Consider the following 13,483-nt stretch of genomic DNA (forward strand, 5'->3'; position numbering starts at 1 on the left):
GGCGCAGGGTAGCAGGAAACTCTCCGCACACTCACCGGACCTGGGCTAGGACTGGGTCTGGGGGCTCCTGGAACTCGGCCTTGTGGTATAATTTCAAGTCAGGAATTGTAATGCCTCCTGCCTCATTTTTGTTGACAAGGATTGTCTTTGCTATTCTAGGTCTTTTCTGGTTCCAACTAAATTTTAGGAGCGATTTCTCTAAGTCTTAAATCTGTACAACAATTTTGGGATTATGGCCATCTTCACGAAGTGGGATCTTTCTATCCAGGAACAGGGAATAATGTTTCCATTTTTGTGAATCCTCTACGATCTGTTTTTTTCAAAGCACTGTAATTTTCTGTGAAATGATCTTTGAATTCTTTAGTTACATAAATTCCAAGATATTTCATTTTCCTCGGTGCTATTGTAAAAGGTATTGTTTCTATAATTTCCCTCTCAGTGTGTTTGTTATCTGTGTAAAAGAATGCTATTAACCTTTGGGTATTGACTTTGTATCCTGCTATGCTACTGAATTTATGTATCAATTCTAGTAGCTTTTTGGTGGTTTTTTTTTGGGGGGGGTCTTCCAAGTAAAATATCATGTCATCTGCAAATAATGATAATTTAACTTCTTTTTTATCTATACTTATTCATTTTATTACTCTCTCTTGTCTAATGGCTCTATCTAATGATTCCAGAACTATATTTAATAGGAGGACTGATAGTAGACATCCTTGTCTTGTACCAGAACTGAGAGTAGCAAATTTCAGTTTTTCCCCCTTTACAATTATATTACCCGTTGGGTTGTCATTGATGGCTTTTATCAAATTAAAGTAGAGGTCTTCTATTCCACTTTTTCTGTAGGACTTTGAACATGAATGAGTGTTGGATTTTGTCAAAAGCCTTTTGAGCATCAATTGAGATTATCATGTGGTTTCTAGACTTCACTCTATTGATATGGTGTATTACATTTATAGATTTGTGTATATTGAAGCATCATAGCATCCCTGGGATGAATCCTATCTGGTCATGGTGTATAACCTTTTTGATGATTTGCTGTATTCTATTTGGTAGGATTTTATTGAGAGTTTCTACATCTATGTTCATGATGGAGAATGGCCTGTAGTTTTATTTTTTTTTTTGTTATATCTTTCCCTGGTTTTGATCAATATAATACTTGCCTCCAGGAATGATTTTGGGAAAACTGTTTCCTTTTTAATTTCATTGAAGAGTTTGAGGAGTATAGGGATTATTTCTTTTGTAACTTTCTTGTAGATTTCAGCTGTGAATCCATCAGGACCTGGACTTCACTTTGTTGGCAGGCTTTTTATTATATTTCATATTTCACTGGCTGTAATTATGGTATTGAGAGTTGTTATATCTTCTTGATTCAGTTTTGGTAATTTGTTCCTTTATAGGAATCTGTCCATTTCATGTCTGTGTTCTATTCTGTGAGTGTAACAATTCTCAAAGTAGCTACTGATAATCTTCTGAATTTTGAATGGGTCTGTGGTGATTACACCCTTTTCATTCCTTATTGCTTGTATTTGAATTTTTTCTTTCCTCTTTTTGATGAGATTAGCAAGGGACTTATCAATTTTATTTAATCTTTCAAAGAACCAGCTTTTTGATTCATTCTTTGAACTTTTTTCTTCGTCTCAACTGAATTCATTTCTGCTCTTATCTTTATGATTTCTTCCCATCTTTGGGTGCTTGGTTTGATTTGCTCTTCCTTTTCTAGTTGTTGAAGGTGCAGCATTAGGGTATTTATTTATTCCCATTCTGTTTTCCTAATGTATGTTCACAGCTATGAATTTCCCTCTGAGAACTGCTTTCATTGTATCCCATAAATTCCGATAAGTTGTTCTTGAATTTTCATTGAATTGTAGATATTGTTGAATTTCTTGTTTAATTTCATCTGTGACCTACTGATTGTTGAGTAGCGTGTTGTTTAATTTCCATATAGTTAGGGAGTTTTTCTGGTTTCTTTTGTCGTTTATTTCCAGTTTCATTGAATTGTGGTCAGATAATATACATGGGGTAATTTCCGTTTTCTTGCACATACTTAAGCATGACCTATGGACTAGCATGTGGAGTATTTTAGAAAATGACTCATGTGCAGCTGAAAAAGTATGTATTCAGCTGTGGTTCGGTGGAACACTCTTTATATGTCCACTAAGCCCATTTTTTCCAAGCTCTGGTTCAGTTCTGCTACTTATTTGCTAATTATTTGTCTGGTTGGCCTATCTTTTTGGGATCAAGGGGTTTTAAGGTCTCCTGTTAAGACTGTGATATTGGATATTAGATTTTTCATGTCCATTAAGGTTTGTCTTATATAGTTTGGTGCTCCCTTATTTGGTGCATACATATTTATGAGGGTTACATCTTCCTCTTGAATTTTTCCTCTAACCATTTTGCAGTCGCCTTCTTTATTTCGTTTGATCATGCTTGGTTTAAAGTTGAGGCTGTCTGTAAACAGGATTTCTATCACTCCTTTTTTTCTGAGGTGCTGGGGCATGTAGTATTGTTTTTCATCCTTTGACTTTCAGCGTATGAATTTTTTATGAATTAAGTGTGTTTCTTGTATACAGAATATTGTTGGATTTTGTTTCCTAATCCACTGTGCCAGTCTATTTCTCTTAATTGGTGAATTGAGTCAATTTACATTGATGGTTAGAATGGAGATATATTGGCTTATGATTGACATGTTATTTTCCTGCTGTTGTTTACTCTTTTTTATCCTGTGTATAATTTTTTGACCTATTTAGTGTGTTCCTTCTGTTCTTGTTTGTGGAGTTCTGATCATTTTGGTCCCTCTCTAGAACATCTTTCAGTAGTCTGTGTAATGTTGGCTTTTATATTATGAAATTCTTTAGTTGTTCTCTTTCATGGAAGTACTTCACTTCTCTTTCAAACTTGAAGCAGAGTTTTGTAGGGTATAGTAGTCTGGGTTGGAATTGTTTTCATAGAGGACTTGAAGTACTCTGCTCCATGCTCTTCTTGTCTTCATGGTTTCTGAAGAGAAGTGGGCCCTTATTCTGATGGATTTTCCTTTGAATGTCATCTGCTTCTTTTCTCTAGCAGCTTCCGGTATATTATTCTTGTGATGAATTTCTGGGATCTTGACTATTATATGTCTCAGTGTGTTTTTATTTGGGTTGAAGTTATTTGGCATTCTGTATGCTTTGGTTACCTGAATGTCAAATTGTTTCCTTATATTTGGGAAATTTTCTGCTATTTCTTCTGCCCATATTTTTTTTATATCACTTGTATTGCCTCCTTTCTCATTGATGCCTACTAGTCTCACATTGTTCATCGTCACATTGTCTTGCAGGTGATGAATTATTTTTTCCTGCATCCTAGTTGTTTTCAAGAGATCCTTTCTTACCTTTTCACTAGCTACACCAGCATCTTCAAGATCTGAATCTCTGTCTTCACTTTCACTCAAATGTTTTTGCTGGCTTGTGATTGACATTTGAAGTTCTTTTATATCCCTTTAACTCTGTTTCATGAGTTCTATTTTTTTCTTGTATTGCTCATTCAAGGAATCCATCATTTTTCTAATCTCCTCTATTTTTTTATCCATATCTTCTTTAGAAGAAGTTATTAATTCTTTTATTTCAGCATGTCTTCAGATTGGGTTTGCTCCATATGTTTCTGCCTTTGATTCTTTAATTCAGATTCTATGAATGCAGAGATTTCTTTTTTTATTTCTGAAATTCTGCTTTGAGTTCCTGTATACCTTTCTGCAGTTGTTTCTTTACTTCTGACCCTATTAATTCCTACATTTGAGCTGAGCTAGTGTCCTCTGCACTTGTTCTGGGTGAACTTGAGGACTGAGATTTCATTTTGCTCCTTCTCTTTGTCACTTCGTATAGCACTGACCTCAGACCTTTGGTTTAGAGCTTTGGCGCAGTTGTAATATTAGCACTTACTGAAAATCCGGTGCAAATCTATTAAGTCTGAGTTTATTCGGTTTTGCCCAGCTTGGGTCCAGCTGTTGTGTTCAGCTCCTTCCTGCTGCAGCCCTTGGAAATGAACCTGTTGTGCCCCTCTGGCACAACAGTGAACCTGTGGTGCCCCCCTGTTTTGCCCCTGCCCCAGTGGGCTCAGGAGAGTGCAGAAGCTCTCCCACACACTACCTGGGCTTGAATTTTGCTGGATCTGGGGGTTCTGAGAGCATCACAGAAGTTCTTACTCACTAGGTGTGCATAGGGGCTGGAGCTTTGGAGGGATGGTGGGGTTCCAAGGGCACAGCAGAGTGTCTGACTCACTCAGCTTGTCTGAGTTTTGGTCCTGAGTGGTCCTGCGGTTGCAGGGAATCTAGAAGTTCTCCCACACCTCCAATAATTAATACATTGTATATTGTTGTTTTCACAGTGGTTATTCATGTTACAAGATGCAGACATGATATCATGTCCAAACACTATTAGTACAAATCTTTCTTCTCATGGAATTATTAGAGGTGAACACTGAGGAGTCTTTAGACCCCTCCTCACCTACGTCCTTCTTCAAAGCTCATGATTATGGTTTATGGGGTATTGTTTTGTGGTGTACATGTCTGGAGTGACCATGGAGAGCTCCTTTTCTTATGTTAGGGAAGACAGGATAATTTGTAGTCCTCACATTCAGCTATCTTATGATATCAAAGGTCTTGAAAGTCCCTGGCTTAAATTTTTATCTGCACATTAGTAAGTAGGTATGTCCAGTCAAATTATGGAACAATATCTGTTTCAAAGGCAATGTTTTGATACTGTCAGTGGCTGGCTATTTACCTTGGGCAGGACACTTCATCTGTCTGGCTTTCTTTTGTTCTATGATGAGTCCACAGTGTCATTCTCTAGGGCAGGTGATTGTGATGAAATGTGTCTAAGAAGCCTCTAGACCCTTTCTGTGATATCTGTCTACTCTATGTGGCCATGCATAGTGGCCATGTTGGGTGGCTGCTGGATGGGATTGTTCTCTTGGCATTCCCTGTCCTTCACCTCAGAGCTCCACTCCTCAAGTGTCCAAAACCATCCAAAGGAGGCATTTTGTCTAGCAAATATGTCACCTCTATCTGATGCCTGAAATATTAAAACTGGATCTGGGATATCCATGGAATGTCAGTACTGTGTTTGGTCAAATATCAAATTTTAGCTGCTATTTGCCCAAAGGACTAGAAAATATTATTTGAAGGGAGAGCAGCATGTGTGTACTAGCTATAGGAATCACTTTACTGGATATTCACTTTTATCAGGTAAGGAACTCATACTCAGGAAGCTGGGTGGATGAAAGAATTCATTCTTGTGACCCAACCTCCATAGCTCAAATAATAAATATCGACTAAGTTATTTAATTCCTTCTTTCTACCTTCTTTCCCACAATTTTGGTTTATCGTCCTCTGAAAGCAGAATCTTGAGGTAGGCCTTTGGTACATGTAGTTTATTTGGAAGATTATCCTAGACGTAGGTGTATTAACTGAGAGAGTGATATGAGGAAGGCTTCCTAAGCTACCTGTTCTACCTGGCTCTTACTCAAGAATGATGACAGTAGTGCATGCGGAACTGCTTGATGATCCTAGTAGAAGTGGGTGCTCCATGCCATTACATTATTTCAGCATTTTTGAAATGTGCATTTGACACTTTTAGTAGTTATCTCTTTCCTGAAATTCTTCATTCCTTACTTAACCACACTGCATTCTTGCTTCTGCTCAAACTTCACTGATTTGTTCTCATTTATTTTTTAGACTCCATTTTATCTATCAGAAATGGCAGACCTAAAGTCATATCTTCAGACCATTATTAAATAGCAGAGTTTTCAGGTCCTTTCTATGGTCTACTAGTTTTCTCATTCCAGTCTATCTTCCCAAACTATCTTATGTATTTCCAGTCTCACTCACTGTCTATGAAGTGAATGATGATCCCTAAATATATGGATGAAGCTGCATAACCCGCTGAGCTTCAGGACCATATCTCCAACTTCCTGCCAGACATCTCTACTTGAAAGTTTCACAAGCATCCCACACTAGAATTTCTGAAACCAAATTTGTCTACCTTATGCCATCCAATTTTTATATTCTACCTTTCTGTTTTTCTAAATGGCATAGTAGTACCACACTTTACCTATATGATCATAGCTGGAAATTTTCAAGTCATCCTTCCCTCTAATAATTCTTTCCCTTACCTTAGAAAGGTTAGATAAGTTGGTTGTAGCAAGTGTGAGTGTAAAGGTATTTTACTTTCCCGTCCTTTATTAGCAACTAATGAGTGGGATCTGAGTTTTCATAGTTGAATTGCCTTACCTCAGAGCCTTTGCCTTTTCTGCTACCAAAGGGCAAAAAGGCAAATGAACATGACAGATATTTGAGAAAAGAGAAAAAAGAAAGGGGAAAAGGAGAAACATAATAAGTGAAACAGATGCACAGCAAGGCTAAATCTAAAAGTAGCATGACCCATCCACCAGTCTCTAAAACGATCTACCCTTTATTGAGAACCACTAATCTGAATTGCACCTTGTTGATGTCCCCTTCCCTACTCTCCATCCTAGCCCTGCTTTCGCTAGTTATGCTTCAGGGGAAGTCATTTGGCTGTATTGAAACATAAAAGTACAAAACTTACAACTAATTTTACATAGCAAGTTTTGTCAAGGACATAATTCATTGCATTTCTGTCCTCTCTGAGAATCCACAAGAGAAATTTCTTTCTGATATCAGTGTGAGAGAGTTATACTTCTATTGAGCAATAAGTTCATTTTTGCCTTTCAGGCATGAATGTTTGTACTTTGTCACATTTTCCTCTTCATGTGTATTGTTCAGACTTCACAGGCTTCTGAGTTCCACAACAAAGAAGGGTGTACAATTAAATGACATCTTTTCTTAGAATACGTTTTATTGACTCCTTATTTGTGGTTCATTTCATATTAGGTGTAGTATATTTTACATGTAAAGGCATATATAGATGCATACATGTTTTAAGCTGCCATAAGTCCTTTCTAAAATGAGAAAATGTTTCTCTTGCCTGTGCCACACTGCCCAACTCATGTCTGATTTCAGAACTAGTCTTGATGGACAGCTCCTGGCACCAGTGTATGCTTTACTCTTAATGACTTGGGAGTTTGCCAAGCTGATGGAATTTGAAACTGCATGGCAGTGCCTTTGGGGTACAACTAAGCAGCTAGAGGAGAAAACTGGAGAAGAAAGTCTCTAGCATCATCTTTCCTTCCACTGAATGATTTTGCTGCAGTCTCATGTTCAGACTTAACCTTTCTTTCTTGGTAGTTCCTCCTGTATTCTGTTAAACATTTGTTTATTTATTTGTATCACTTTGGGATAATTTCTTGATTTGGGCTGAAGCAAAAATAATGTGAGGAGAATTCATTCAAACAATCTCCTATTGCAGGGACCATAGACTCAGCTGTCTCCAGAACAGGCTGGTCCTAAGGAAAAGATTAGTTAAGCAGGAAAGGGAGAGGGAATTAAAAGAAGCTATCTAAAGGATGCACTGAGTTATGATAAGCAGGAGGGAGTTCAGGTCAAGTGCTGTTGGCTTTGATTTTTTCCAAGAAAAATTGGTAACCTCTGTGAAAAGTTCTAACTTACTTCTCAAAATGTGTAAAACAACTTGTGGGCTAAAAATCTATTTTTGTAGACAGAATCTTGCTCAGATCTTGCCATTGTTGGCTTTTGGGGCATTTCTGTGCCAGAGACTTGATTGTGGGCACCATCAGGATGGGTAAGACACCATCCCTATTCTGAAGGAGTGCAGAGTGGAGCAGGGAAAAATAGAAGACCCAACTCCATCACAGAATAAATTAAAGCATGTTGTAAAGAGTGAGTCCAAGAAATACTGTACGTGCTCTAACAGGAAGATCTCCTCATGGAGACATTTTACATTATATTAACATGAAATATTGATTTAACCTAAAATAAATAATTGAACTTCAAAACATCCAGGGGAGATTATTTATTCTGCACTCATGGGGTCCATGGTATGTGACTGGCTTAAAGGTAAGACCATTTTAATGAAGAGTCTTTGGCACTTCACTAAGTAAGACTCTTTGAGGAAAAGAATTTTATTTTAGTGGTTTCTACTTTGGAATGTTACAGTGAACTTCCTGTGCTAATAGTGAAATGGAATTTTAAAATACCATTTTCTTAGGCAAATCACTAATTCAGAAAGTAATCCCATAAGATGTGTCTATATGCTTGGTGTCCCAAACATGCCAGAAACTCCTAGATATGGAACTTGGTAGTTAGTGGCAAATCCAGTTCTGAAAAGGCCTATGTCAGGGATTCAGGCAGAGCCCACTGAGGTATTGTCGTGATAGGGAGGGCTAATCTAGCTGGGCCAAATGGAAGGAAATAAACCACAGTTAGGGTCTCATGATTATTGTAGGCATTATCTCCCCAGGTTCTAGTCCTATACCTTTGAAGGCTCTTCATATGCTCAATACATAGAGTGTACTTTTCCTCCATCAAGCTACAATATGTTGGAACAGAATCAAGGTTTTCATGTTCAAGTGCTTATCAGGTGGCTGACATGAAGGGACATATTTAATGTAACTTGAATGAATCAGTCAATCACAAAAAATAAGAATCTACATAGGACTACAGCATGGAGAAGATTCATGAAAAGGTAGCTGCAACAGCAGGTAGACAGAGTAAGGTAACAGGCAGTTTGGGAGCTGGCAACTTGTAATGACCCAGATCTGTGGACAGGAGGGTGAAGTGGAAGGCTGGTTCCTACATGGGGCTGCCAGGTAGGATTATGGAGGAAAGAAGGTGGATAGGAGGAGACATAATGAGGACTCAATTAGTGGGATGGAGGAACAGAGCACAGCTTCCAGGCAACAAGAGAGGAAAGGAAAAATATCCTGTTGTAGAAGAGATTCAAGTTCTAATCTTGATTCTTTTCCTAGCTGTGTGATTGGACAGTTGACATGATTTTTCTTCACCTTATATTAATATCTGTTAAACATGGTTAATTGCTATGAAGATAAAAAGAGATACTGTACAAGAAGCACTTAGCACAGTGTTGGACAGAAAAGTAATAATGAAAACATGGAGTTTGACACAGTAGGATGCTGGTGCTAAACTTTTCTGAAGGCATCAATTGGATAAATTGTGTTTTTGTTGACATCTGTAAGATTATTTTTCTTTTCTTCATTAGTTTATGTTTGCAGTACATACATTTTAAAATCTTCTTGGGGTGGGTATGTGTACATAATATCCCTTGGTACCTTTTAAAATCCCTTTTTTCTTTCCTCCCCTTCCAGTTCCTTTTTCTCCATTTTGATTGTATTGATATTATTAATCTTAGCTCATGATTATGGTTTATAATTTTATATCCATTGAGGTTATTAGTTTGTGTACATGGCATGTCTTTATTCTACTTATTTCCCTTTCCTTTCTTGATGTCCATCTCTTGGACCCCTTCCCAATTGCAAGAGATCCATCTCCCTATCTCCCTTTAGTCATCCTGTGTTGAGCTCTTTGTTTATAATTTGCCTTACTCAAATGAGATATATCTTATGGTATTTAAGCTGGTGTCTCTGTTTTATTTCATTCAACATTATGTTTTCCAGGTGCATCCATTTTCCTAGAAATGTCTCAAAGTTGTTTTTCTTTATAACCAAGCAATATTCCATTATATATAGATACTGTGTTTTCTTTATCTAATCATCTGATGACAAGTATACAGGCTGCTTCCAGAATTTAGCTATTATGGCTTGGACTGCTATAAATGTTGGCATGCATGTATCACTGTAGTATGATGCCTTAAGTTCTTTTGGGAAGATACCTAGGAAGCAGATAGCCAAATCATATGGAATTTATAATTTCAGTTCTTTGACAAAATTCTGTACTGATTTCCATAATGGTTTCAGTAGCTTACATTCTTACTAACAATGTAAGAATGTTCTTTTATCATCACATCTCCCTTGAATTTGTCATTATAAAAAAATTCTTGATGAGTACCACTCTTTCTGGAGTAAAGGGGAATCTTGTTTTTAAAACTCATTTTAATGAGAAAATAAAATAGCACTGGAACAGTTTCAAAACAGTTTAGTAGAACAGTTGCAATAATTGATATATTGCATATTGTTGTCTTTGTAGTGGTTATTCAGAGGACAAAATGCAGATATAATATCTTGTCTAAACAATATTAGTACAAACCATTCTTCTCATTGAACTAAGAGAAAGTAGCTATATATCTATCCTAAAGATTATATATATATATCTGATATCTGTGAACTAGGCAACTACAATGAGGATAGCAATGTGTAATACTAAAACCATGCCTGAAATACCTATCATTTTGGTCTTCTAAATACATACTGCTTCTAATGTCATATCAATTATTGCTATAGTCTCTTTAAAGCAAATGTTTGTTAAAAAAGATAATAAAAGAAAACAAGAGACAAGAAAGAAAGTCATAGGATTGTTCTGTTACAATGTTGTATATGGTTTGATATCCAAGGTAGAATCTTAATGTTGTTTTAATTTACATTTCTCTACTTGCCAAATGATGCTGAGCATGCTGAGCTGGGAGCAGGAACTTGGGAGTCCATTTTGGGCAATTTACAAACTATGAACGTCCTCAGTTCCATCCCAAAAAAGGGTTTTCAAGGAAGGGAGTATATATTTGATTTTAAACCCTTTCTAAAAAATACTGTGATCTCCATTACCAAGATGTCCCTCATGCAGTTGCATTTTCATTTCTTTAAACCATTCACACAAAGTCAATGTAGTCTCAGTGCCCGTTTTGCGGGGTGGTCATCTATAGGTAATTCCATATTGTGATGACCAAAAGATATTAGGCAGGTAGGAATATGTGTTCATAGGGACCATAATACTGTAATGGAACCACTGACAAGTTTGAAAGTACACATTACCCCAATGTTTTAATATGAAATTTTAACGTACTTTATACCAATAGTAAAAAATTATACTTAAAAAAATAAAGGACAGGGGTCACCAAAACCAGAATACCAAGGATGTGCAACAGGCCCCACAGAAGTCACAGTGGAGCGCTGGGGGCAGAGAACCCAGCTAGACAGCACACTCGCATTTATTCCTTTAAGTTTAAAGTATGAAAGAAGCAAAAACTGAAATCTTTTATTCTTAGATCTGGTACAAGACAAGCATGTCCTCTATCACCACTCCTATTCAATATAGTTCTGGAATTATTAGCGAGAGCCATTAGACAAGAGAAAGAAATAAAAGGAATAAGAATAGGCAAAGAAGAAGTTAAATTATTATTATTTGCAGATGACATGACACTTTAAGTGGAAGTTCCAAAAAACTCCACCAAGAAGCTACTAGAATTAATACAGAAATTCAGCAGCATAGCAGGTTATAAAGTCAGTACCCAAAAGTCAATAGCATTCCTCTACACAGAGGACAAACACACTGAGAGGTAAATTATAGAAACAATACCTTTTACAATAGCACTGAAGAAATTGAAATACCTTGGAATTAATCTAATTAAAGAAGTCAAAGGTCTTTTCAAGGAAAATTACAGTGCTCTTAAAAGAGAGATTGTAGAGGATTTCAGAAAATGGAAAGATATTCCATGCTCCTGGATAGGAAAACCAACATTGTGAAGATGGCCATACTCCCAAAATTGCGGTACAGATTTAATGCAATCCCTATCAGATTACCACCAACATACCTCACAGAGGTAGAGAAAGCATTCCTAAAATTTATTTCAAACCAGAAAAGACCTAGAATAGCAAAGACAATCCTGGGCAATAAAGACAAGGCAGGAAGCATTACAATTCCTGACTTGAAATTATACTAAAAGGCTACTGTGATAAAATCAGCATGGTACTGGCAACAAAATAGGTCTAGGGATCAATGGAATAGATGAGGAGACACTGAAGCCCCTACGAACACACTCAGCCACCTTATCTTTGACAAAAGGGCCAAATATACTCACTGGAAGAAAAATAGCCTCTTTAAAAAATGGTGCTGGAAAAACTGACTCTCTACATGTCAAAACTAAAACTTGACCCAGGTAAATCACCATGCACTAAGCTAAAGTCAAAATGGATCAAAGATTTAAACAATAAAGTAGAGACACTAAATCTCCTGGAAGAGAAAATAGAAGGAACTCTTGAAGACATAGGGGTAGGCAAAGAGTTCATGAGCAAAAATCAAATTGCATGGGAAACAGGTGAAAGAATTAATAACTGGGACTTACTCTTACTGAGAAGTTTTATTCAGGTCAAAAGAAATTACCAAGAAAGTGAAAATACAACCCACAAATATGAAAAAAAAATCATGACAAATAAGTACTCAGACAAAGCTCTGCTTTCTAGAATTTATAAAGAGCTAAAAAAACACTAGGGCCCCAAAATTTAAAGATCCAGTCCAGAAATGGGCATCTGAGATGAACACACACTTCTCAGAGGATGAAATTAAAAAAGCGAATAAATATATGAAAAAATGCTCCACATCACTAGCCATCTGTGAAATGCAAATTAAAACAACATTGAGATGTCATATCACCCCAGAAAAAATGACTATCATAAAGAAATCACCCAACAACAAATGTTGGAGAGGCTGGGGGGAAAGAGGAACTCTTCTCCACTGCTGGTGGGAATGTAAACTGGTGCAACCATTATGGAAATCAGTGTGTAGACTCCTTAGAAAAGTTGGTCAGGAAATCCCATTTAAACCAGCTATTCCTCTACTGGGAATTTTCCCAGAGGAACTGAAAACATCGTATGATAGTGATATATGTGTAGCTATGTTTATAGCAACACAATTTGTGATATCTAAATCTTGGAAACAACCAAGATGCCCATAACCTTAAGAATGGTTGAAAAAGATGTGGTATTTTTACATGATGAATTATTACTCAACTACAAAGAATGATAAACTCGAAGCCTTTGTATTGAAGTGGATGCCACTTGAAGATATACCTATAAGTGAAATAAACCAGACACACGTGTAAATATCATAGAGTTTCCCTAGTATAAGAACTCAAAAGAAGAAATACAAATAGAAAGGTATAATACAAGTAAAAGAAAAGCAGGAACTCGAGGTCTAACTACTTAAGCGAGGGAAAGGAGAAGAGCTAGGAAAGATGACAGTGATAAGCCATACAGTCACATGTAGAAGATGGGCAAGGCAATGATCCTGAGAATCTCCAGAAGATTTTTGAATCTAGCAGTTAAATGGAAAGATTCTCACCCTAATTTACTATATATACTGATACCTGTGAACTAAGCAACTGCACTGAAAATGGTAATCTGTAATAGTAGTTTCATGCTTGGAGTGCCTGTCATTCTGGTCTTCTGGGCTGCTTGTCATGACATGCCAGTTGCTGCTGTGCTGTCTCTCAGGTATGATTGCTCAAAAAGAAGGGGGTGGTGAATGAAGGCAAGAGACAGGAAAAGGAATGTTGTGTGACTGTCTTGCTTCAAGACTGTTTATGGTTAGATTTCTGGATTTATGTGTAAACATATAAATTATATAATTCCTTATGTCTATTTTAAAAAATATATTCTAAGTTTTAAA

The 13,483-nt window shown here is 36.8% G+C and overlaps 1 long non-coding RNA gene across 1 annotated transcript in view; it reads right to left on the bottom strand.

The window, feature by feature from the left end:
* Window positions 1-11,010: 11,010 nt before the first annotated feature.
* LOC111815303 overlaps window positions 11,011-13,483 on the bottom strand; it is a 7,583-nt gene continuing 5,110 nt past the window's right edge. Inside the window, exons 2-3 of the long non-coding RNA XR_002820012.1 lie at window positions 12,361-12,364; window positions 11,011-11,020 (exon numbers count right to left, since the gene is read on the bottom strand). This is a non-coding gene — a long non-coding RNA (uncharacterized LOC111815303). The remainder of the gene's footprint in view (window positions 11,021-12,360; window positions 12,365-13,483) is intronic.

The sequence above is a fragment of the Octodon degus genome, unplaced genomic scaffold, assembly GCF_000260255.1.
Source record: "Octodon degus isolate 3935 unplaced genomic scaffold, OctDeg1.0 scaffold00014, whole genome shotgun sequence".
NCBI classification, from domain to species: Eukaryota; Metazoa; Chordata; class Mammalia; order Rodentia; family Octodontidae; genus Octodon; species Octodon degus.